Source organism: Cynocephalus volans, chromosome 2 (genome assembly GCF_027409185.1).
Source record: "Cynocephalus volans isolate mCynVol1 chromosome 2, mCynVol1.pri, whole genome shotgun sequence".
NCBI lineage: Eukaryota > Metazoa > Chordata > Mammalia > Dermoptera > Cynocephalidae > Cynocephalus > Cynocephalus volans.
In genome coordinates this window covers 100953918-100981571 of record NC_084461.1, presented here as the reverse complement: position 1 = coordinate 100981571, position 27654 = coordinate 100953918, and the positions used below count along the sequence as shown (strand labels likewise).

Sequence of the window (27654 nt, the reverse complement as noted above, 5' to 3'; positions counted from 1 at the left end):
CATGTTTTCTTGTGTTTGTACAAACCCTGGAAGGACACTCAAGGAACTAATAAAATGGTGACTTTTGACATGTGGAGAATGGGATGTATGGTGAGGGAGAGGGGCTCAGACTTCTCAATGGGCACTTGTTATATCACTTTGAGTTTTGAAGCATATTAATGCATTTTCTATTCAAATGATTGAATTCAATTCAATCAACCCTCCCCTCCCAGCCAATTAACGTCTGCTGACATTTTGCCATTGACTTTCTACCTTGGAGACTTCCTAGACATGTGTGCATTTGAATGGAATCCATTCTTAACTCCTGAGCCATCCCTCAAGCATCTCACTATATCATTGGAACATACTGTTGTTGCTTTGCCTCCCACGGATTTGTCACCCCTTTTCCCCTGGGTGATGGAGCTGCCAAAGATTACTCAAAGCCCATCTCTTTTGAGCAGTGAGAAGCCCCAGAAAGGGGTTAATCTCCCAGAACCCTCAAGATAGTGGCATTCCTGCCATTTGGGAAATTAACCACGCATTGGGGTTCTCTTCCTGCATTTATTCTCTAGACCAAGAAGTTACAGGAAGAGACATAGGTGGGGTTTTGCCAAGTACAGTTTAACAAGTTTTACAATAGAAGCTGGTAACATTCCGTAAAAACAAGTCAGATGACATTCTGTTAGGCAATTAAGTGATCCACTAATAAAGGCTTGATTTAGCTGACATTCCTTTTCCCTCTAGCAGCTTTTTAGTAACTTCACATGTCAATTAGTAACTTGTCTGTTTTAGAACCAGCAGCCTTGCTGTGTTACAATTCTTATCTTGCAACAGAGACTCAATGTCCTGGGGGAAATTTCCTGTCCTTTGCAAAGTCAATATTTGAAACTGTAAGGCTTTGGAAAACCAGGCCCTGTGAGGTACATTTGCTTTATGAATCCTCTACATACTGTCACCTAAAGGACCCAGTCAGGAAAGAACATATCACCCTGGATGGAGATATGAGGAAAAGTAAGGGAGTGTCCTGAAGTTGGGCCGGGTAGAGTGATTGCTTGGAGGACTGAGAAACTGCCCAAGATTGTTTCAATGACTTTGGGATTTTGTGGACTTCAGGGCCTCAGCCTTTGGAGCTCAGGTGAATTGCTAGGTCATCTTGTTGCTATGCTGTGGCTTGACCCAGTCCTGTGGCACCGACACACGCCACTCTAAGAATCAGTAGACATTTTCTTCTTTCTCTCTTCTCTCTCTCTCTGGCCTTGGTGTTATCAGCACCACACTTGAACCAACTGAGTAATCAACCAGCTAGAGAAGCAATAGACATTCTAATGCCAATTTAGCTGCTGCCCATGGCCTGGCCGGAATGAGGCCTGCCTGGCTTGACCTGACTTCTAGGACTGAGGTCTTGGCACCAACTGCTCCACCCCACTGTGAGGGTATGTGGGAGACTTAAACCACCCCAAGGGCAGGGAGCTTTCCTACTCACTAGCAACCTCCTGCCTGACTGCTCTGACTCTGCTCAGAAGAGATCACGCAGTTCACTGCACCTTATCTCCCCTCACTCCTAACATAGCCTCTGCCCTTCCCAAATGTGTCTCTCTTCCCTTCTTATTGGTATGGTCATTAAAAAAAAAAACCCTTACATGTCTTTATTTTATTAGATAAAATAAAACTGAGCCCCACCTCCACCAGCAGAGCTGGCAGAAAGCCCTGGTCATCACTGATTCTCCTGCTTCACCTCCACTTTATGGCAGGGAGGGGACAGGTGCAGGCGTAACTTTGCCATTCTTACAATTTTCCTAGAGTAGTGAGAATAAGATAGAAAAGAGCAGATTTTTCCTGCTGTCAAAGGACAAAATTATGACAACTTTACTTACAGATCTCAACTGGCTTTATTGCAATTCTAGAATTGGGCAACATTTCATTTCATAAAATAGAATAAATGTTCTAATGAGCTGAGCAAAAGAGGTTGACTTTATAGATAGAAAAATAAAAAGGGTTGAAGAAAGCAGAAACAAAGAAAAAAAGAGGAGTGGTCATTTCAAAGTTACTTTCCTTTTAAGGTGGGGACAGGGAGATACAGTAGAAAAATAACTGATTAACAACAGATTACTTCAGGTTATTTCTTTTGTGTAAGGATTAAAACAGAGGGAAATTCATTATCATTTCTGTTGGAGATTTAAACTGGCCTGCTTGGAAAATTGGCTGTTATCTCTCTCTCCTGATTTCTGGCAGGTCAGACAACTTAGTTTAGGTTTGATGATGTGGAACTTTAGTAGGGGTGACTCCATTTTGATTTCTTAGTCTGGTCTGTTGGGCCTACTGTAGGAACTTTGTACAAAAAAGAAAAACTTTGTATAATTTGTATTTAACACTGCCAAGCTCAGGAAATACACAGCTCATAACATCTCCAAGTTGACTGCATTTGTGAGGGATTTTGAACCACGCCTTAGTATGCCCTAAGCTCCCCTGAGCATTCAAGAGGGGCTCAGGGACTGAGTGAGATGTGCAGGAACCTCTGGGCTCTTCCTGCTGGCATGATAGAAGCACACAAAGAGTGGGGGCTTGCTGAGCTAAGTGGCTTGATTTGGCCAATCTGCTACACTCATGGTGGAGGAAAATGAATGAGAAGAAAGGAAAGTGTTAACTGGTTTCCTCATTTTCTCTCTTTGCCCAGAAGGGAGAAGTATTTGTTTTGCTTCATCACTTCTAGGGAAATATCTAGATAGGTCAAGGGTACAAGACAACTTATTATAAAAAGCTCTGAGTTGAAAATCTAGGCTCGGATCCAGACCCCAGCCACTAATGGTCTGTGGTTGAATTTATCAGTCTGTGGGCCTCAATATCACCCCATGGAATGGGTGCAGTGTATCTCTTTCATATGTCTTCAAGGATGGTATAAACAGAGATGGGCTGGCTCTTCAAGACTGCTCTCCTCTCCCTGTCTATCACTCACCCCATCTTCTCTAGGACACTGTCATAATGACCCCTAAAAACACCCATGTAAAAATGCTTGAAGACCTGTCTTTAAGGAGCGCACTTTTTCTAAAAGAAAGGAGGCAAAGCACGTACAAAAAATGCTGAGCGTAAGCACATACTACGCTGTCAACAAGCATGAGTATCTGCACCAAAGAGCCCACCAGGAGTCGTGGGAGGCAGGTGTGGAAGGTCTGGGGGCCACACTCACCTACAGGGCAGACAAGGACAGTGAAGTGACCAGTCTGGGAGTGAAGGAATGAAAGGTAAAGGCAAAAGCAAATCAAAACCCTTTGCTGGATGAAAAAAACCCTTCCACAGGCAGGACCTGCTCCTTGGCTGCTGTTTGTGACCTCTGGGCTAGTAGGACCTGCACAGGCACAGAGGGGTGGGGTAGGAGAAACAGCAGGGGCCAAGAGTTCCCAGCCAGAGAGAACCACAGGGCTCTTAGTGGATGTGCACGGGGTGGTGGCCCTGAGAGGAGGGGGCCTGCGTGCTGAGCAACCCCCACTGAGGTCAGCACTTAGCAACCTGCCTCTGAAGCAAGGAGCCCCAGGCCAAGAAGCGCTCTCAGTCCCTCTGAGGCCTGGAATTGTATATGTTTGTATTATTTTTTATTATTGTCATTACTGTCACCAGGTAACTGCACATGGGGCAGGGCCTTTGTCTAGCTCTGCTGGAGCCTGACCACCTCCTCTGCCACAGCCCCTTGGACATGCTGGCCTGAGTCTGTGCCCAGCACCCTCCCTCCCACAAACCAGGAAAGGTGGCAGCAGCCCTGGCCAGCTGGGGTGGGCAGCCTGCTATGCACGCTGAGTCCCTGAGGAAGCAGATCACTGATCTTTAGCTCCTCCATCGCCTGCTCAGCTGCACAGCTTAAGCTCCTCGTGATCTCTCTCTCTCTCTCTCTCTTTCACACACACACACACACACACACACACACACACACACACACACACACACACGCACGCACGCGCGCGCGCGCACACACACACACACATACACACATCAATGAAGCGGCATTAGGTAAATTTCTAATCCCAAATCAGGCTAAGATAGTTTATCCAGAAAAGCCCCTGCTTGTTTAACATTGTGGCACCTTACAAGGTGACCGCATCCCAGCCCTTACTTGTCTTAAAAATAATCTAGGAAACATATTCCTGGCACATCTAATTGTGTTTCTCAAAAATTCTAGAAGAAAAGTGTAGTCATATTTTAACCAATATATGATCAATTATAATACTTTTTTTAAAAAATGTTCTCTCAGAAAAGACCAGCTGTGGGGAATGGATCATATGACAGTCAAACTGGAGGACTCTGATGACACATTAATTGAATACGCATTTCCATTTGAAGAATTGCCTGTTTCACTTCTGTCTTGACTCAGCCCCTCCCTGCAATTTACATTTTGCATTTGTCATTAGTATTTCTGCTACGCTGAAGGGTCAAGGAAAGTTCAGTTTATTCATGGACCATACTATCTTGTTCAGTTAAAGAGGCTGAGTCTACGGTAAACGGGTGGAAAGTGGATAGATTCAATTAATCATCTGGAAGATTCTTGGAAGTCCCTAAATATGTGCTTTATAAATAAAATATCCAGGGTGCTTCTGGCACTTTCACATTTTATCCAAAAACTCTTTCAGAATGAGTAGTGCTAAATTCTTGCTTAAATTGGGAAATCCCCTTCCTTTCCCTGTGATCCTGGGGCCTTCGGACTGTAGAAGTGTTGCTGGTGTTTGTTCTGAGATCCTCCCACTTCAGGTGGGTTGGCAATCGTTGCTCTTAAGGCTTAGGCTCTAATGTGTTCTTTAAGGAGAGGGAGGATGAAGGCTTGTTTTTGTTTAGGGTCTTGGCTTACTTTCACTTTCAACAGGGGGAAAGAAAAGCAGGAGGGAACAGAATGAGGTCACAGGCAGTAACTGGTCTAGGAAATGGCTCCACAGGCTCCCTGTGAAATGGGCCTTCATCTGTCAGCCCGGGAGATGGCTGGGATTTGGAACACTCCTGGGCATGTTGTCACAGGAAGAGCCTGACTGGGGGGGTGGGCTGCAGAAGGAAGTTATGATCCTGAACGGCTTAGATAGGGGTTCCAAACTCCAGGGAATAGGCTGGTTATTTATTTATTTATTTATTTATCACATTAAACTTTGTTTTAATGGGTCTCAAAATTCTGTGACAGAGTTTTGGTCAAGTTGTTTCCATTAAAAAGTACTGGTTTTAAAAACTGATTACTTAAAACTGCCACACAGAAAACCAAAATGGTCCACAAAATAATCACCTTTCCTTCTGAAGGTTTTACAATGCATTGCTATCACTAACCAGTCTTTTACTGTTAAACTTAAATAGCCAAATGAGATAAACACTTCAGATAAACATTCTTCCACCACTGATTAAGACTAGGGTGGCCAGTATTAGGGATAATATTCATTTAGTCTTCTGAGCTTTCTGGGCAGACTTGGTGACCTTGCCAGCTCCAGCAGCCTTCTTGTCCACTGCTTTGATGACACCCACAGCAACTGTCTGTTTCATATCATGAACAGCAAAATGACCCAGAGGAGGATAGTCAGAGAAGCTATCAACACACATCGGCTTGCGAGTTCTGGTCAAGATAGCAGAATAGATGGTCCCCAGTGTCACTCTCTCCCACAAATCAACCAATTACAACTATAAAAATGTAACAACAGCCAAGCTGGGGCCGCTGGAGCTCAGGGGAAGAGGAGGAGAGACCTACAGAGTTCATGAAGGGGGAGAAGCCACAATGAGAGAAAGAAAAAACTGCTTGGAGAGTTTCAGGCTGCAGCCACTTTAAGGCTGGAGCTGCTGAGCGCATGGAGCAGGAGCCAGCAGGAGCTGCAGCTGTGCCCTTTGGATGGAGTTGCTTGGAGGCAGCAGGGGAGAAGAGGGCCTTTGTGGCCCCCAGGACAGCAAGACCACTAATAGGGTTCCCATGGACCCACGCAGGAGCGAGGAGCCAGAACAGTTGAAAAAGGGGAGCCATTCAGAGGCCAGTGAGTCATTGAAAGGGACAGGCAGAGGGCCCATCCGATGGGAAGTGTTTAGAACACAGGTGGGGTGGGAGACGAGCCCACTGGGAGAACACTGGGACACAGCAAGGACAGACAATCCTCCCCCCCCAGTCAGCACAGGGCCACTCAGAGGAGACTGGTCAGGAATGCAGAATTGCTTGGGGTGCAGTTTGATGAAAGATTCAGGCCCAGATCAGAGTTTCTACACAACCCAGGTGCACTGGGTCTCTGGAGAGCTGGAAGTACCTATAAGGTCAACCATTAAACCCTGAGCTTCACAAAAAGTCTTCCCTAGGGAAACAGCAGCAAAGCAGCAAATTAGCTCAACAACACAGCTGAAGTACTGGTTCCCACAGGAAGTTCCCCCCTTTCAGAAGTAAGAAAAGGACAAAAAATTAGTTCTGGCCCAGGCACACAACCAGCACATAGGGGCCCATCAGAGGACCTGAAGCATGGAGCCAGGGACTGTACCCTCCCCCGCCCCAACCAGGCACACCACCAGAGCCAAGGAGCATGCTAAAAACATCAACTCCATGTGGAAGGCTCACCATAGCCACCATAGTAACCACAGCTGCTGTAAAAGTGGCTAGACATGTCAACCACCACGCAGATGGTCCGTCAGCCACTGGAGCGCATCAGCACAAGGAGAGTCACCAGCAGAGACCAGAGAAAAGAAGAGGATGTCTCTCTACACAAAGCCCATTCCAGAGTGACAGAAGAAACATCTACTCTATGATAATATTGGGGTACCCAAACACATCTTTCAGCATTGGACAGGTCATCTAGGCAACAAATCAACAGAGTAACCATTACTCTTTCAGAGGGAGAGAAGAAATCTAGGGTTATCAGTGATGGGAGGGAGAGGGGGATAGGGAGAGACTGGACAAGGGGCATAAAGAACAAGTACAATTTGTAACAATATACATGCTAGAAATGTTGATTTGATCAACATTTGTCAACATTGAATCTCCAAAATATGTATAATCAATTATGATTCAATAAAAAAATAAATGAATAGATAAATAAATAAATAAACACACATTGGCTTGCCAGGAACCATATCAACAATGGCAGCATCACCACATTTCAAGAATTTAGGGCCATCTTCCAGCTTCTTACCAGAACTGTGGTCAATCTTTTCCTTCAGCTCAGCAAACTTGCAAGCAATGTGGGCTGTGTGACAATCCAGTATGGGGACATAGCCAGCACTGATTTGGCCTGGATTGTCCAGGATAATCACCTGAAGAGTGAAGCCAGCTGCTTCCATTGGTGGGTCATTTTTGCTGTCACCAGCAACACTGCTACAATGAACATCTTTGACAGATAAGTTCCTAACATTAAAACCCACATTGTTTCCAGAAAGAGCTTCACTCAAAGCTTCATGATGTATTTCAGCAGACTTCACTTCAGTTGTAACACTGACTGCAGTGAAAGTGACTGCCATGCCAGGTTTGAGAACACCAGTCTCCACTTGGCCCACAGGGATAGTACTGGTACCACCAACTTTGTAGACATCCTGGAGGGGCAGACGCAAGGGCTTGTCAGTTGGACAAGGTGGTGGTAAGACACAATCCAGAGCTTCAAGCATTGTGCCTTGCCATCTTTACGGACTTCCCATTCTTTGAACCAAGGCATATCAGCACTTGGCTCCAGCATGTTGTCACCATTCCAACCAGAAACTGGCACAAATGCTGCTGTGTTGGGGTTGTAGCCAATTTTCTTAATGTAGGTACTGACTTCCTTAATGATTTCCTTGTATCTCTTCTGGCTGTAGGGTGGCTCAGCGAATCCTTTTTGTTAACACCAACATTCAGTTGTTTCACATTCAGTATGTAAACCAGAGAGCATGCTCATGGGTCTGCCCATTCTTGAAGATACCAGCTTCAAACTCATCAACACCAGCAGCAACAATCAGGACAGCACAGTCATCCTGAGATGTGCCTATAATCATGTCTTTGATGAAGTCTCTGTGTCCTGGGGCATCAGTGATAGCCACATAATACTTGCTGATCTCAGATTTCCACAGGGAGATATCAATGGTGATACCACACTCAGCTTTCAGTTTATCCAAGACGCAGGTATACTTGAAGGAGCCCTTTCCCATCTCAGCAGCCTCCTTCTCAAACATTTTGATGGTTCTTTTGTTGATCCCACCATATTTATAGATCAGATGGCAAGTAGTGGTGGACTTGCCTGAATCTACATATCCAATGACAACGATGTTAATATGAGTCTATTCCTGTCCCATTTTGGCTTTGATTTAGTGGTGGTTTTCATGACACCTGTGTTTCTGGTGGCAAACCCATTGTGAAAAAGCCAGGCTGGTAATTTAGTGGGGTGGGAAGGACTTGTGGCCAACTGGAGAGTCTAGGCTCTGTCCCAAAGGTGTATTTGGATCAGCTCCAGCCAATTGTTGTCCAGTGTCATCTAGTGAGTCCAGTATTGCTAAATGTCATTGTTTTTCAAGAGAATCTGGACATCCATTTTTTTGTATGCAATCTTCCAATTTATAAAAGATTGAGAAACTAAATTAAAAATATTTAAAACCTTAGGAGGATGATTATAGTATACTTGCAATTAGTATGTGACCCTGGGGCCACCTGTTTGCTATCTCTAATTGAGATATCTCCTAGCTCAAGGCAGGGTTGTTCTCTCCAGATCTTTTTTAAGTCCTGAGTTCTTCAATCAACAGAGGGTTATTGAGATCTGTGTCCCACACTGTCCTGGGCTCAGGTGGGGGTGGGAATAGAAGAGTATAAAAGACCTTGCCCTCATTTTAAATTTAGAAGAGGATGTGAGTTTAACACACATTCCTTCTTTCTACAAAGGAAGCCCTTCTATGAGCAAGTCCTTATACTTGTGGATGTACCTACTTTGTCTCTAAGATTGTAAACTCTCTACCCCTACAGGGGCTTCTAAGACAAATTAAAATAATAATGGAATTTAGAGATGCACAAATTGCAACAGAGCAATATGATAAAATGCCGAAATGGCAAAGTCTATGGATTCAAGGATAACTTCCTGAAAGGGGGGTCAGAGGAAAGGTGTGGAGAAAGAGAAACCCAGGTGTGTTTAGGAGCACCAGGGAAGCTTATCTGTCAGGTGCACGGAGGACAGGGACGTGGCTATTGCAAGAGAGACATGGGTAATGATGAGCCCTCCCCAGAGTAGTGGTGGTGAGAGGCTGAGACACTGTACTGGTGGAATAAATAGTGCCTGGAAATGAGGTGGATGAGGGGATCAGGGCAACCCAACAGGCAGGAAATACTCATAGAGTTGAAGCTTGAGCACTCAGAAAATATGGTGCATTCATAGAGAGATCAGAACCAGGAATACACATGCACACACACACAGACACATGCACACACACACACAATTTTTGGGCAAGGAGATAGACAATGAATTTCCAACATACTGAGATTTAGATAACAGAGGGACAGCCAGGTGAAGAGGTCCTTAATATAAAAAATAAATAAATAAACATATTTGTTTAGAGCTTGTGAGAAAGGTTGAAACTAGAGATATATATTTTGGAGTCTTCTTTATCAAGATGATGAAGTTTGAGGAAAGGTAAAATTTTCAAGGAGGTGGTGGCAAAGAAGAGAACCCAGCTAAAGAGAAAACTTGGGAGAATACCTGCACTTAGGATATCAAATAAAGGAGATTATTCTGCAAAGAGAGGATCAGAAAAAGTATATAGTAACAGTCCCAAATGCAGCTGAAGGCCAAGGACAGTGTGGACCCAAGAGAATCTGATAACTGATCAGTCATCAACAAATCTCCAATGAGCAGCTTCAGGTAAATGGAGTGGTGAGCAGAAGTCAGGATGCAAAAATGGTTAAAAGTGGGCGATAGGGAGTAAATGGGTGATAAAGAATTAGGGGCAGGCTGAGAGAAAAACTTTATAATTTGGGCAGGAGAGAGGGCTCAGCTGTAACAGCAGTGATGAACACGGAGAGAATATAAAGGCAGTGGGTGATATTCTAAGATGCCACTTGAGGACTGGGCTTCCATGTGTCCTTGTATCAGGCCTTTCCCCAGGCAGGCAGCTCAGTCTCATAGTATGCATGGCCTTGGGGAAGGAGTCCTGCAGAGTTCAAAAGGTTTCTCAGGATAGCATCAGTAACTTTGGAGGAATTCCAGGATCCCTGGTCTTGTGACTAGATAAGAGCCCCTGGTTGAAGAAAGAGGAAAGTTGAAGGGGAAACAGGGTGTATTAACATAGTATTTCCTGAGCAAGGGGCCCTGCTCCCGATAGCTCTGTGATGGTTAATTTTATGTGTTGTGTTAACTTGGCTAGGAATCCAATTGTTTGTTCAAACACTAATCTAGATGTTGCTGTAAAGGTATTTCTTAAATGTGATGGATATTTACAATCAGTAGACTTTCAGTAAAGCCAATTAAACTCCATCATGTGAGTGGGCCTCATCTAATCAGTTGAAGGCCTTAAAAGCAAAGATAAGTTTCTCAAAGTAGAAGGAATTCTGTCTCAAGACTGCAACATAGAAACACTGCATGAATTTCTAGCCTTTAGACTCAAAATGAATTCTTACCTAAAATGCCAGCCTGCCAGCCTGCCCTTCAAAGTTGGCACTTAACGGTACCCTCAATTGCATAAACCAATTTCTTTTTTTTTTTTTTTAATCTCAAAACACAGAAATTTGTCTCACAGTTTTGGAGACCAGAAACCCAAAATCAAGGTATAGGTAGCAACATGCTCTTTTGATGACTCTAGAGGGGAGAATCTGTTCCAAGCCTTTCCTTTAGTTTCTGGTGTTACTAAGTCAATTCCTTAAATGAAATAAATCACTCCTCCCTCCCCATGTGTGTGTGTCTGTGTGTGTGTGTGCATATATGTATGTGTACATACGTATGTATGTGTAGGATATGCATCTATAACTTTACCTATCCTATTGGTTTCATTTCTCTGGAAAACCCTAACTAGTGCAAGCTCCTTAGAACTCCCAGAGGGGTTCAGGGGACCTGAGAGCAGAGGAGACTTTCTTAGGTGTAAGATCCCAGAGAAGAAATGGTAACTGGAGTGAATAAAGTAGGGGTGGCAGAGACAATGGTGAACTAGCTCCTTCTGAAAGGGGGGACTTCTACTCAATCCCTGCAAGAGCTGCCATGTGGGATGTCACAATGTGATTAATTAAGAGAGACCAAAGTCCAAACTACTATGGGAAATCCTGAGAGGAAGGGTTTTGCAGAAGGTGTAGATTTTGAGCATCCTCATGGAAGTGCAATCTACAATGAAATGTGGGGAATACTGGGTTCGAAGCCATATAAAATAGGCACAAGAGCCCTTTCCACTCAGGGACATTCCTACATAAAGAGGAAAATATATCTCATGAGCCTCTCTGAAGAAGATTAGTGCTACTGACTTTGGTTCAGCAAGAGGCATTTATTTTTATTTTATCATCACAATGTTTCCTTGTTTTAGCACTTAGGGAAAAAGGGAGGAATAAAGAGGGCTCACCTTTTCACTGACTTTATATCATGTGTTTGAATCTGTCAGATGTATTTTTAGAAGCCTGTAAATGAATGGAGCTTCATGAAGGCAAGATAACTGACTTAAACTTTAATCCAAGTTATTTCTGTCTTAACTACTTTCAGGGCAACAGAGCTCACAAAGCAGAGACAAGGGGGAACAAACAACAAAGGTGAAAAGCAAGTCCTTGTATGTAGGAGGAAGGCTTTCACAGAGCATTTGATTATGTGGCAGGAGGTGAGGATGTGAATCACAAAATTGTGTCACATTTTTTTTCCCTAGGAAAAAATGTTCAATGAAACAGACTAACATATCATTGAAAGTGATATAAATGCTGGTTAGTATTATTGAACCACAGAAAGCTCAACTGATTATGAATATCTTTTTTCTTTTAAAAAGCTGCTAATTGCTGAGGAAATATTTCCCCCTGCTTTTCAATGTATTCTGATGTTAGAGTGAATTTGATGATTCATGTAATTGAACAAAAATATGTGTTATTACATAAGAGGAGGAAAACAATTAAGCTTTCACTTGGGTGCCTTTCATTTCTTGGTTCATTGTGCAAAATGTAGTGTACCTTGAAGTTTTCTATTCTCTTAATAGTGAAAAATATCCTTTGGCTGAAATGGTTTTAGGTAAATCATTTGTACTAAGAATTCAGCACCAAAAATACTAATGCCCTAATTCTGGAAGCTTTCCCTGGGCTATGCTGAGAGCCAGATGGCACTAGGAGCATCAATAAAAGAAAATAATTTCTAATGCAGCAAATGAAATGCTTATGGCAGATGCTGCTAGCTGCAGAGCCACACTGCCTGCAGATGGAGGTCTCTGGGAGGTATGCTTTGGCAGGGTTATTTTTTGATCCTGTTTAGCTTGCTCTTCTGGAAGACTGTAGAATAAAATAGAATAGTGGTTCCCACCTTGGCTGCACATTGGACTCACCTGGGAAAATATAAAACATATATTGATGCTTGGGTCCCATCACCAGAGATTCTTAATTTGTTTGGGTTGTGGCCTAGAAATCAGGGTTATTTTTAAAGCTCTGAAGTTATTTCTAATGTGCAATCAAGGTTAGGGGCCGCTACTCTGTTGGAAAACTCAGTAAGTCATGGAGTACAGATTGCCAGAGCTGGAAGATAACTAATCCCTTGCTTTACAGATGAGGCAAGTGATACTCAGAGACACAAAGCAATTTGCTCAAAATCAAGCATCTTATTAATAGCAGACTGGTCACTAGAACCCGTTCCAGTTTTTTTCTATAATGCTCTACCACCCAGGCTTTGGCGATTGGCTAAGGAGAAATTAGGGACTTGAAGGGGCATGTGGGAGTTATTAAAATATTCTGTAAGTAGCTACCCCCTACTTACATGCAGGACGTGCCACAGGTCCATTACTCAAAAACGTTCTTCTGGGTGGTTGGGTGGCTAGATCTAGACGGAGTCAGACCTCCAGTCCATCTGCCTTATGGGCTTTTTGTGTGAAGTTAAACAAACAAAAAGGCAGGCATCTACAAAGATTCATTAATAGCCTGTGTGTGTAAGGATCGCCCTTCGTTGATGTTCATTGTCTTCATTCCACCAACTGCCATTGCATGGCCTTTGTTCAAGTGAAACCCCCTGGTTTTTTAGTGTGCTACACCAGTCAATCAACAGATTAACACGTGGAGATGAGCACCTTCTAGATTTGAGGATCTGTGCTAGCTGCTCTGAGGATGAAGATGTATGACAACATGGTTGCTGCCTTCAATCAAAGTATGATATAAAGGAGGAATAAAGCACCATAGTTGATGGAGTTTGGATGTGTTGTCCCCTCCAAAACTCATGTGGAAATTTGACCTCCACTGTGTCAGTGTTGGAAACTGATTGAGTCATGGGGGCAGATCCCTCATGAATGGATTAAGGCTCTCCCTGGGGGAGGGGGGATTAATGAGTGAGTTCTCGCTCTATTAGTTCTTGCGAGAGCTCGTTGCTTAAAAAGACCCTGGCACCTTCTCTCTCTCTCTTGCTTCCTCTCGCCATGTGATCTGCTTGTACCTGCTGGCTCCCTGCTACTTTCCACCATGAGTAGAAGCAGCCTGAGGCCCTTGCCAGATGCAGCTGTCCCAAAATCATAAGCCTAATAAACCTCTCTTCTTTATAAATTACTCAGTCTCAGGTAATTCTATTACAGCAACACAAAACAGACTAAAACAATAGTGGACATCTTTTCTTGCTTTCCCAGCATCTCCTGGGAAACCACCCCTTTTTCATTCCCAGGTCATATGTGTGTGGGCAGCCCTACCTTCAGATTGAAGGCTGGATATGAACCCCAGGCTAACAGCCTGAGACAGGGGGATGGACAAGTGATATAAGCTGAGCCCAACAGGGACAGCCCTGAGACTCATTGAAGGTGTGAAGAAGAGGCTCCAGGCTGTGGAATGATTCCAAAACTCCAGCACTCAGAGGGTGGAAGCCAGAGGAGCACTGCTCTGCTGGCACTGTTAGAGCCCCTGGATCCAGCCATGCCTGAAGTTCCTCAGACTTCCATGAAGACCCTGGACTTCCCAGGTACATGATCCATAACCATCCACCCACCTTTTTTCCTTGAGCTAGTGCAAGTTGGATTTCTCTTCCTGTCAACTGAAAGAGCCCTTGGACTGGGTGCTTTATCTTAGTCCACTCGAGTCACTTAGACAGTCTGCCACCATTCATTTTTGGGATGCCAAACCCAGCTAAGGTTTTTGGTAAACAAGCCGAATGTGAGTGCTGATAAATTGGCTGTTCTGCCAGATTTTTCTGGTGGCTATTTTATGGCCAATTTGTTTTCAGTAGCTAGTAGAGAAACTGCTGGAGACACTTGTTGGGTGGTATGGAGATGAATTTGATTTTCACCAGTAACACCCTCATCTGATTACAATAACCATTCCTGACAAGACTTCCCATTTTCCTGTAAAATCAATTTACCACCTATCTGAATACTACCCAGAGGGCCAAATTTGGGGTGTCTTTTAATTCTTTGCTTCTAGTCTTTGGCTCTTAGCATATATATGGGGTGTAGTTGAATATGTGACTTGGAAGCTTTTAAGACCCAGCTATCCAACTTCTGGGAATATACCCAGAGGAATGGAAATCATCAAGTCGAAGGTATACCTGTTCCCCAATGTTCATCACAGCACTCTTTACAATAGCTAAGAGTTGGAACCAGCGCAAATGTCCATCATCAGATGAGTGGATACGCAAAATGTGGTACATCTACACAATGGAATACTACTCTGCTGTAAAAAAGAATGAAATACTGCCATTTGCAACGACATGGATGGACCTACAGAGAATTTTATTAAGTGAAACGAGTCAGGCACAGAAAGAGAAATATCACATGTTCTCACTTATTTGTGGGACCTAAAAATAAATAAATAAATACACAAATAACCTGGGGTTGGGGGGAGAAGACACAATAATTACAATTCCTTGAAGCTGATATGACAAGTGAACAGATATGAGGTTGTTGGGAGGGAGGGGGGGGATAGGGAAGTGGGAGGGATGTTTCGGTAATGGGCCACAATAATCAACCACATTGTATAGTGACAAAATAAAATAAAATAAAATAAAATAAAATAAAAAGAAGAAAATGTTCCTAATTCTATATTGCAAATTGGTCCATAATTCCAGAGATGTCACTGCTGGGGTTACTGAAGAGGCAAACTCAGCTCATGCTTAGGGTACCAGAAAAGACAAGAAATATTTTTGAAATATATTTGATATTTCTAAAACAGCATCAAAATATTCATCATAGGAAATATTAGAACTTTGTTGTCTTTTTAATACTCATTTTGTGATTTAGAATTGTGTTGATTGTCAATTATGTATCAGGGGGAATAGGAAATGCACCTTAATTTAGCCTTTAAAGATGTCAATCTGTTTCTAAGTGCCAAGTAGCATAAAAGCAAGAACTGAAGAAAAAGGTATACTAGTTTGGGGAATGAGGGTGTAAAGGAAGAGAGAAGGGAAGGGCCATAGGCTTTTTAACCATTGGGATATAAAACCCTTCATAGTAGAAAATGTTCCAGAAATGTGCTAAAGGTTTGTGTTATTTTATGCAGAAGAGGAGTCTCAATTCTTTTGTAAACAGTTTGAGGTTTCAAAGGCTCTTTGGCTGTCTAACTTATTTAAAACATGTATTGCTTCATGAATTGGCCCGAAGCACACCTCAGTAAGTTATTTATGTGGTATTTGACTGCTGCTGCAGGTTTATATCAAGCCACAGCTGTATAAACAAAAACTATTAACCTATTGGTTCGATTTAGCAGACACTCTGGTCTGTTTAAATCCACTGACATTTCAAATTACCATGTCTCCAGATTCTTCACAGAAAAACCATTGATGGCAACAGGATTATTTCTAAATAGCCCTAAAGACAAACAATACGTGTGTTCTAAAGAATGATCCCTAAAAAAATGGGGACTGGCATTCTATTTTCACTCAAAATCGTGGAGAGAACTTTTAAAGGGACTAGAAGGGGGTCAGGATGGTTCAGAAAAGAAGGAGGTTTCAGTCTTTAAGTTAGTAAGGTAAGCTCTCATATTGTTCACACAGAGCACATGATTAATAGTCGTAAATAATTTATTGGCCAACTGTGAAATATTGTTTTTCCCCTTCTGTATTCTTTCATAGATAAGCTTTTTCATGTCTTTGAGTCAGCCCACGCCCCCCAAGCCACCGAAAGCAGACCCTGAGACAAGGCTGAGTTTAGGTGGTTATTCAGGAGTGGACCCCAGCAAGTTTCACTGACAGACTGGGGACAGTGAGACAGGGAAAGGAGACAAGCCAGGGATAAGTGGATTACCACCCAAGTGGGCATCTGGGACTCGGAACCTTCCAGTAACTGAGTAGAAACACTTCAGGACCTTCCCAGGGAGGGTCAAGGAAATGGGGTATTTATCTACCAAGTATTCCCTCATTGGTTGCGAATTGCCCCTGAAGTTTTGAATCTTGGAGAAAACCCCCAGGCAGAGAAGGAGAAAGTCTCAGTACTTTAGATAAGAAGCTGTCAGCTGGCAAAGAAAGAGTCTACCATCCTTGCAAGTGAATAGATCAAGGGAAATACGGGGGGGGGGGGGTAGCTGGGGGACTCAACACGGTGGACCACACTGGCCATTTTTATATAGGTGAAAAACTTAGGTTTGTCCTGAGAAATTGTGTTTTCGCCCGCAGGAATAGCATCTATTTGACGATTTCCTAATAAAAGACTTCAGTGAAATGATTTGGAACATGTTTCCAGCTGAATACTCCTGTAACATTAACATGACATATGAACGATATTGTAATAGAAGCATGAGAAAATGCTAAGTGAAATGCTCATGTTAAGTGAAAAACTCAGGTACTAAAATTGCACAATTTCAGTTATGTGAGAAAAATATTTTTACATATTAAAAAAACCAGACTACAGGAGAGTGTGGTGCTGATAAAAAAACCAGACTGGAAAGAAATATACCAACCCATTAATGATAATGGATAACTTTACAACTTTTATCCTTTTCTTCATTTCCCAAATGTTCCAAATTTTTAATTTTTAAGTAAATACACATTTTTAGTTTTCTCTGTGTGATCAGATTACCTGGGAAGCTCACTGGGTAGACCTTTGGACTTCCATGTGTACATGTCAGTGCAGAGCAGCTTCTCCATAAACAATGACACTCTTGGTCTTGTTGATTTGAACACAGAAGGCCAGCTGTTTCTCAGCTTTGTTTTTGCTGCCCATTTCCCCAGGGCAAGCTGGCAATCTGGGTGCTCATTTCAAGGTTAGTTCATGAACCTGCTCCTGCATGAACTTGCAAGGCCAAGAGGGCAGTTCACAGTACGGCATCTGCCCACAAGACTCCTGCTAGTGCTGCAGGGAGGGAGTGGCTATTGCCTGCTTGGTTCACAGATCACCAGGGAAGCAGTATCTGGGAGGGGTTAGTCCACGTGTCCTTTGTGGGTCACACTGAGAAGCACATAGTGGTTCACTGTTATATCAGTTTATTGTCCTCAGTTGGCAGCCATTCAGGCTATTGGTGGCCACAGGACAGTGCACTCTCAGCCTCATCAGAGAATAAGCACAGTGCTAGGAGCGGCAGAGAAATACAAATAAGAGCATCTTTAAAAAGATAATTTTTCAGAGGGAAGGTGTATTAGTCCATTTCTGTTGCTTATAACACAGTACTTGAAACTGGGTGATTTAAAGAAAATGAAATTTATTGCTTACAGTTTCTGAGGCTGGAAAGTCCAAAGTCCAGGGAACACATCTGGTGAGAGTCTTGTTTGTGGCAACAATGACCCAGGGGTGTCACATAGCAAAAAGTGGTGAAAGAGACTGAGAAGTAGCTCCTCATTCACTCTCCTTTTAAAGCCCTCAGAACCATGCCCCTGACCACCATTATTAATCCATTCACTAGGCATGGATTAATTACAATCTAATCACCTCTTCAAGGCCCCACCTTTCAATTACCATAACAGGATTTCCCACCCTCTTAAAAGTCACAATGGGAATCAAGCTACTAATACTTAAAACTTGGGGGACACAATCCATATCAGAAGGTAATGTAATCCATTGAAAAAGACAGGATGTGATTAAAGACCAACATAACAAACAGATAAAATGTGTGGTAGGAGTTTGGGCAGGGGTGGCCCGGGGAGGGGTGCTTTAGGAAAGAGTCCCTGTGGACTGGAATGGGTGAAAAATGTTTTCTAGAGAAGAAGGCAGTTCTTTGAATAATGTAAAATGATGAAAACCTCACCTAACTCAGTTGCACTTAGTGTCTTGGGTCATGTACAGCCTGAGTACAGCCTGAGTCTAGAATTCTGATCATGGTTCTGCCTCAGATTCCCTGTGTGTCATCATTTGGAGTATGTTTCCTGGCCCATAAAATGCCAGTGCTAACAGCCACCTGCCCTACAGGCGTGTTATGATGAGTAACTGATGGTAAACTTCCTGGGTAAACTTGGTGGTGCTGTTACTAAAGGCTTAAAAAGGTCAGATGATTAAATATAGAAACAGGCATGGGTGCACTGCTGAGATATAAAACAATGATAATGATAGAAAACTCAAAGTGTGCTTGAAATGGTGTCCAGCATCCGCAAGTTAATTCAGGAGGAATTTCTCTCTTGGGTGTGCTAGTTACAAGCTGAGTATAGAGAGGTGGAATCCATTGAGAACCATTTATTCAGTTCCTCGGTGTGCTCAGCCCCAGGCTGGGTAATATTAGGGGAACTTAAAACATCATTAGCAAGAGTGTTGTTCAGGCGAGTGTATGGCAAATAAACCTGAACTGGAAGCTATAAATCCTCAGGAGTGCAGACACTCAGCTAGATTTGTTTCTCAGAGTTTACATAGCCTTCAGGAAGAACCAAAGATAGACTAATTTTCCCCAAAAGACCTGATTCATCACTGAATTTAATTCTTTGAACACAAGTCGCCCAAATGCACTTGTTTGTTCTGTTCACGTGAAATGGATCAAATCAAATCAGGAAGTAGTGCACCCAAAACAAAAACAACAGAGTACTGCCCTCTATTTACACAGAGTGCACTTTTCTTAATGCTGGCCTCTACTGACAGTATGGTTGGACCACCCCTGCATACCGCACTGGGTAAGTACCCACAGTGCCAGCCCTTCTGCCTTTTGGGATGAAGCAATCCTGTTCTAAGGGAACAAGAAGTCAGGGTTTACTTGGTCATTTCTGGACATCAGGAAGGGCTGTGTGGCTATTTTTGCACATATCATTCTACACCAGGCTGAAAAAGCACCTGATAAGAGACCTTGTAATAAATCTGGAGTAGAAAAAGAATAAGCAGACAATACAAGTGAGACCACAGAAACACAGTAATGACATTTCCTTGAGATGATATTTGCAGCACTTTTGCAAATATTGACTCACTAAGTATGTGGCTGAAAAACAAACCTGGTTTATATTGGGGCTAACCAGGAAAAGCAAGAGGAGTACTCTCTTAGGGAGTTTTTTCACTGGACCTGGGACCAACCCTAGCAGTGAGCACTGCTTTATGCGCAACCTGTAGCCTTCTGCTGTGGAATCTTCTGCGCCCCATCTGCGTTCATCAGAGGCTTTCTCTTCTGGCTTATAACAGCCCTTTCTGCCAGTGGTTGGAACAGGAAAGAGGATAGGGTTGAGAGACCAAGGTGAAAGCCTTAGGGGAAGCTGTTTACTACAGAGGAGGTCTCAGTTCCAGCGGTCTCAGTTCCAGCAGCAATTGCTGGACAGGGCAGCCATCCTCAGGGGAGAGAGAGAGATAGAACCACCCAGCAGGGTGGGGCTCTCAAATGGAAATTGGATTGATTTTTACAAAACAGATGTGGCCCTTTTTGTACAGCCAATTATGCAGCTCTGAGCATGTTTATCCATGGCTCACATCAGAGTGGCCTCCACCTATAACTCTGCTACAGCATCTCCACCTGGCACACCCAGGGGCCAAGCCAGATTTTGTCAGCTGAAAGTTATTTACTCTGGGGACCTTCTTTTAAGAAAAACAGAAAACAAGTTTATAAACATAAAATTAGCTATAATAATAGCCTTGGAAGTAGCCGGTGCAATTGAGGGAAACTGAAAGTTAAGTTTTATTAGTTATATGATAAATTGTCCTCTGCTGGCATTCTTATATTTTTGTCCTGGGTAAGCTGGGAGAAAAGGGGCCCTAAAAGCCTCTTTCCCCACCGTGCATGAACATTCTTCCTTCTCTTGAGGGTGTTTCATGCTGTCTTGTCCAACATTCCACACCATCCAAACCAAGAGAGGCTCTGAAAATGGGTCACTCACAAAAATTTGATTATTTGAAGGCTTACTCCTTCCAGGAAGTCCCTAAACTGGGTTACTCAACCAGGTATTTACCTTTAATTGAAAAAAAAAAAATCTTTTATCACAGAATGAAAGGCTTCACTACTTTGGTAATCTCTCTCCCTACCATATTTCACCCTTCTCTACATGAAACCATTTTTATTTTATTTTTTTATATTTTAACTTAAGTAATATAACTCTTGTAGGGAAAATGAAAGATAAATGGTCAAGGTCCCTCAGGGGGGTTGGAATCTTGCCGAGCATTTGATGTAAATATGCACGTGCACCCAGGTGTTCCTTGGTTATTATCTAATGTAATTGTGCACGTGCACCCAGGTATCCTGGGTTATTGGACTTAAGCATAAAAGCCAAATGGCTCTGATCCACGGTGCCCCCCACCCTAGGGGATGCTCCTGGGGGTCCTCATGGAGGCTGCCACCACCACCGACACCCCTGTCCACCATTGCCCACCCCCCCCCCCATCTGCTATAAGCTGCTCCTGCTGAGGAAGCTGAGGACTGAACTCGTGTTGTCTGCCAATGGCTCTCAGGGTCTTTTCCCAATTACCTCACACGGACCTGTGTGTGAGAGGTCTGGTGACCCAGCCTGGTATGTGAGGGGTCTGTGACCCAATCTGTATAATGGATTTGAAGGATCTGTGGGCCCTAGCCCTGACAATACAAATGGAAAACTTAGTGTAACTAAAAATAATGAAACATTTTGGCTTTAGTTATGAATTGCCTAGCCATACAATTGGTATAGTCTATAACAATACAATTGGCATAGTCATGTAGCAAGACAACTCTTATATTTTTATTGGTTGGTTATAAATATTCATGGAGTACAAAGCTGACCGTCACCACTGTGCCCAAGATGTGATGGCCAGATCAATATTGGCAGCATGCTCACTACCACAAATTGTGATTATACCCCATGTCCCACATCCAATAAATCCACCTCCCTCTCCCTCCACCTTTCTCTCAACCCACTTTGCAACCTTAGGTGTGTTCTACTCCCTCTTCAAGTCCAACACGCCATTGTGGTCTTTCTTTCCTTCTTTCTCTCTTAGCTCCCACTTATGAGTGAGTACATGTGGTATTTTTCCCTCTGTGCTTTCTTTATTTCACTCAACATGTTTCTCCAAGCTCATCCATGTTGTTGTGAATGGCGAGTTTCATTCTTTTTTGTGGCAGAGTAGTATTCCATGGTGTATATATACCACAGTTTCTTTATCCAGTTGTCCATCGATGGCCATTTAGGTTGGTTCCATGTCTTGGCTATTGTAAACAGAGCCGCAATGAACATAGAAGTGCAGGTATCCCTTCAACATGATGATTTCCGTTCCTTTGGGTGTATACCCAGAAGTGGGATTGCTGGATTGCATGGTAGATCTATCTGTAGTTGTTTGAGAAACCTCCATACTGTTTTCTATAGTGGTTGTACTAGTTTTCAGTCCCACTGACAGTGTAGGTACATCCCCTTCTCTCCACATCCTTGCCAGTATTTGTTATTTTTGTGTTGTTTTGATTACAGCCAGTCTAACTGGGGTGAGGTGGTGTCTCAAAGAAACAATCTTAAAACTATGTGCAACCATTTTAAAAAGAAACTTGGCATCAGCAAGCAGGCTAGAAGACTGGGAGGAGGGAGGAAGGGGACTTCCCATCAAACCTCATTGGAATTATTTATCTGGTCTTGAAGGGAGACTGATTTGCCCTCTTGAGAATGAGCAGCCAGGATGAGATGCACAGCTCCGAGTCCCTGTCCATATGAGGCGCAATGGGTTTTCCAAGATCTGTGGACTTTACCGTAGCTGGAAGAAGACTCAGGTCCACATAAGTAATCAACGTTCTTTGAATCACCACAGTGAAAAATGAAGAAAGATAATGGAGTCCTTTTTTTGTGGCCTGTGCTTGAGAAGACACTAAGAGTCCAGTTTCACCAGGACAGAGGATCATTTCACTGAGCCATAGGTTAAATAGAAAATTCCAAAAGAAGAGTTCCAAAGCATTCTGAGCAGTGTTTCTACTACTTATTCAGATATTTGGTTTTATTTGAAAAAGGAAATCTCATTGTTTTAGAGTTAGGCCTCACATATATTTCAAGAAAGATGCCACAGAATGTTTAAAACTGTAGTGATTTATGTGTAAAATATTGTTTTCCTTAGTTGGCATTTTCTAATCTTTGCTTTGGGCATAATGAATAAAGAAACAGCAGGATCTTATAATAGAGAAAGAAGAGCCTACATTTGTTTTCCACACTTAGATTTATGATCTTGCCTTTTTCTTTTCTTTCTTTCTTTCTTTTTTCTTTTTTTTTTTTCTTAAAACACCAACTGAAAATCCCAGGTCTTTAGAGGAGGATTAGAAGTCCAAGAAACAGTCTCAGCCTAAGGTGAAAGAGCTTTGCACAGGGAGTCAGGAGACTTGGCCACAAGCCCATCAACTTCGTTCCTGTCCCTCGATCACTCTCCTTGATTTGCTCATTAATGCAATGAGAAGCTGGGCTGGGTCATTCCTTAGGTCCTTCTCAGCTCCAGTGCTTGTTTAATAATTTTCCTGCGAGAATTGCAGAAGCTTTTATGTAACCCACCCAGCTAAGAGTCCATTTAGGGTAAGCATAGGGGCCTTAGTTCTCTTCTCATCACCATAGAACTGGCCAAGCTGAGAAAGCTATTTCAGCCCAAAGTAGTGTAGGAACAGTGTGTTCAGACACAGAACAGGAGAGCTAATAGAATTCATTATCCTGATGATACAGGCATTGGAATGAGGCTGCTGTCCAGCTTGGAGCTTGACAGAGAAAATTGGCTTTTGGTCAACATCCTGGCATAATGGAGAGGTGTGCTGGAGGAGACTCAAACCCCAGGGCGGGCCTGCCCTGCCACACACATTGTCTGGCTTTTGTCCAGTCACTCAACGCTCGGGGACACTATTTCTATATATATGTGAAGTGAGGGTGTAGGGAAAATATAGAAAAATGGTCAGGGCCCCTCAGATGTTCAGAATCTTCCTGAGCGTTTGACATAAATATGCACATGTGCCCAGGTGTTCCTTGGTTATTGTCTAATGTAGACATGCGTGGGTACCCAGGTGTCCTGGGTTATCAGACTTAAGTATAAAGGACAAGTGGCTCTGATCCACAGTGCTCCCCACCCCTGGGATGCCCCTAAGGGAGGTAGCTACTATTGCTGCCAGCTGTTGCTGTCAGAGTCCCTGGGACCCTCAGGATCTGCTGCAAGCTGCAAACTGCTGGCTGCTTCTGCTGCTGCTGCTGAGCTCGTGTTGTCTGCCAATGGCTCCCAGGATCTTTCCCAATTACCAGCGTGGACCTGCGTGTGAGGAGCCCGGTGACCCAGCCAGGCATGTGAGGGGGCCTGATGACCCAGCCTGGCATGTGAGGGGTCTGTGGCCCTGTCTGTACAACAGGTTTGAGGGATCTGTGAGCCCTAGCCCTAACAATACACTTGACTATGTCAGCAGGAGTCCGACAGTTGCCCTAGCCAGACAATTAGCGTAGCTATTGCCTCAGCCTATACAGAGGGTAATAAGGTCAGCCCTGCCTTGCTCAGAGGCTTTTGATAAGGTCAAAACATATATGGAAATAAAAGTGTTTGAAAACTATAAAATGACACAAACAGAAGGATAGCAATCAGCATCGAAAGTTGCTTCTGCCCCAGCACAGGGGCCAGGGAATTGCGGCACAGGAATGGAGGAGGGAGTCTGGGCAGCGGGATGAGGGGAGGCGAAGTCTGCTAACAGCAGGACCAGAATGCTGACCACCTGCACCGAGCAGCCAACTCCAGGCTGGGATATTTGGAAGCTCGGAGCTACTGTGTCCATATCCCCACCCCTCATCGAGGCTCCCACTTCCAAAGGCCCTCTGTTTATTGACAGCTTGCATTACTGCTGGGAAACTCGGTTGTAGTGTTTCTTCTAAACAGAAAATGCCTGGCTATGGGACTGCAGGGGCTAATAGCTGACGTCTCACCCTAGGACTCGCTTGCCTTCTGGAACACAGGAGGAACCCTGGCTGCAGGTGAAGCAGCCGCCTTGATCACCTCACAGAAGGGGGCTTAATAGACTAGAGGATCAGTGACAATGCTGAGATTAAAAACCAGGCCAGGTATTAGGAATAATGATAATCAGAGTTACTATTTATGGAGCACCAGGTGCCACGTGCTGAGCTAAATGTTTTACAGATATTTGTTATTTAACCTTCACATCTACCCAATGAGCTTGTTACATTATTATTTTACTCCAATTTCAAGAAGTTAGGAGAGGTCATGGAACTTACCCTAAATTACCCATCCTATTCTCAAGATAAGATTGACTTTGGAAGGCAGCTATGCTCACCACTATACTACCAACACTGCCCAACTTTGAACTCAGTTTGGACTTCAAATCCTGTACTCAATCACTGTGCTGTTCTGCTTCTCTTGGGTACATAGATTCTTATCAAGTTAGCTCAAAGTTGTCTGAACTTTATCAGAATCCCAAAATAGAAACCAGGTCAGTCCTGGGCAGTGAAGAGACCAGGACATATCAGTGATCCCCCAAAGTGCCTGACTTGGTCCTTGATCCCCAAAAGTGCCTGACTAGGATAAAAATAAAAATAAAATAATAAAATAATAATAATAATAAAAAAAAAAAAACAGTAGGAACTCCTTTAGTGAGATGCAGTATTTCCCTTTTGGAGTCCTGCACTGCTCTAGGAAAAGTAAGGTAGCCTGGAAGGGACAGGAAATGATTTGTTGTTGATCATTCCAGCCAGTAGCGTTCTGATACTGGCTTGCACAGGCTCACTCTTGCCCTTAGGAGCCAACTGTGTGCATCTCTTACCAACTCTACATTCAGTGAAGTTAGGTTGGTAGCTTGAACTTTGCCAAGATGAGAGTATTTACACCATGGAAAATGGCAACCACTACAAATCAGAGCTTTATTTCCCTGCAGAGCCAATTGTAAAACATTTACTTACATACCACTGATTCCAGCCTTGTTTGTCATTTTTTTCAATAAATTTTAAGTCCCTAGGAAGAATGGTTTATGAAATGTGGTGTTTAAAAGGACGTTTTAATCCTACATACATGCATATTATACATGAATTAAGGAGTCTTTTTAACATGTGCAAGTTTCATCCACTGAAAGTTGCTTAATAACCAAACATGCTCTAGACAATTCAGTAAGTGACTGGACCCTTGCAGCATCTTGCTCTCAGAACTGCCATCTGTGCCTGCAAGGCAAAGGATCTGTGATAAGTTTCCTCTGGCAAGGTCTGGTAGCTCAAATTGTGACAGGGAGACTGCAAGGCGGTGCAAATGACCTTTTGCTTCTTGAAATTTTAAAATAACATACCAAAGATAACATGGATTAATGAATCAAAGCGGAGCTGAACAGATTCATCTGAAGAAAATATTTTGTCAGATCGCCTAACTTTTCAGCTACATCTGCATTCACCAGAAATGGCACTTTTAATGTTATCTGTAGTATCACCTTCCTTGTTTTCCATGGAAATGGGAGTCAGGAATTGTATGGAGAAGCAGAACTACAGATTACCTCCACATTGCAGTTTTGCTGCTACTTCTAGTGTTGCTATTAAGACTTTTGTCTGAAATGGTGTAGAAGTGTGTGTTTCAGCTGGTCTAGGCTTTTCCTTACTCTATCCATTTAAGTGTTCACTGGGAGGTAGAAATGTCTATTACATATCTACCCCAACATCATTTAACTAGAGTTATGAGAGAGTAGCTCTAGACAATCCCTCTTACTAAGGTCCCTTCTGGTTCATAGATTCTGCACCTAAATCACTGATATCGTGTGGCCTGTGGTGCTCTAGACAATTCGGTGAGTGACTTTTCAAGTGTGCTGCTCCCAACATTCTGAGCCTGGGTTTCAGTCCCAGTTCCCCAGTCAGTTCAGACATTTATTTTTTCAAAGGCTACTTACTTTCCTGATCTGGACATAACAGGTGGAAGGATACCTGCTAGTAAAATAGCAGCCAAGCTGTAGTAAAAATAACAAGAGATTAAATGACACTCTCTGAGCTGCCAATAGCTCTCATGGCCCAGTGCTGATGGGGACAGGAGGGCGCTGGGACTGCTGCGAGGGCCCTGCCTGGAGTGTTTCTGCTGGGCACTGCTCCTCACATGTAGCGTCTTATGTAAGGCATGGGCACAGCAGCCTGCCCCTCCCTGCCAGGGCAGTTCACAGGACACAGGATTAACTGGCTAAGGCCAAGCTCTATTTCTGGAAGGCAGAAAGTTCAGCTAAAGGATAGCCCCTGGGAAGATATTCATTTACTCCACTGAAGGGAGAAGAGATAGTCCTAGGAAGAAAGTTATTTTGGAAGACCATTTTGTACAGATAAGCCAAAAACATTTGGGATCAGAGTAGGGGAGGAAAGCAGAGTGTACAAATTGGAACATCAAGTATTCCTCCCATTTCATGTCCTTGTTCAGCTGCTGCACAGATTCAAACTTAGGACTTTAAAAGTATAATTTATCCAGAAAGTCTGATGAGACAAGACTTTATGATTATGTTTTTGCCACCAACCTAAACTTATGTTTGGATACACATTGTACATTAGTAAGTATAGTAAATACTGACTATTCAACACCCTGGGGTGTTGCTTTGCCTCCCATGGATTTGTCACCCCTTTTCCCCTGGGTGATGGAGCCTCCAAAGATTACTCAAAGCCCATCTCTTCTGAACAGTGAGAAGCCCCAAAAAGGGGTTAATCTCCTGGAACCCTCAAGAGTGAGGCATTCCTTCCATTTGGGAAATTAACCCTGAATTGGTGTTCTCTTCCCGTGTTTATTCTCTAGACCAGGAAGTTACAGGAAGAGACATAGGTGGGGTTTTTTCTAAGTACAGTTTAACAAGTTTAACAATAGAAGCTGGTAACATTCAGTAAGAAAAACAAGGTGCCATTCCATAATGCAATTTTCAGTCTTTAAGAAGATAAATTGATCCTTCAACAAAAGCTTGATCTTAGCAAACACTCCTTCTCCATACAGAAGCTTCCTGGTATCTTTACATATCAATCAGTAGCTTGTCTGTCTTTGAGCCAGCAACCTTGCTGTGTTACAATTCTTTATCTACAACAGAGACTATAGCCTGGGAAAAAATTCCTGTCCTTTGCAAGGTCAATATTTGAAGCTACAAGGCTTTGGAAAACCAGGCCCTGTGAAGTACATTTGCTTTATGCATACTCCACACAGGGGAATCTCTATTAACCCAGTACCAGATCTCCAAACCAGGCTAGACATTTATTACTACATTCAGGTGTGGGAAGGGGCATTGTTATTGTGTATATGCTAATCTATTTCATTGTCTCACTAAGCAGTTAATTTCTTCAGTGCAGAAGGAGGTAGGAGGTCATGGTGATAATT

General features: G+C 43.2%; 1 pseudogene; it reads right to left on the bottom strand.

The window, feature by feature from the left end:
- Positions 1-5370: 5370 nt before the first annotated feature.
- On the bottom strand, positions 5371-8226 carry LOC134371113 (elongation factor 1-alpha 1-like; annotated as a pseudogene).
- Between the last annotated feature and the right edge of the window lie 19428 nt (positions 8227-27654).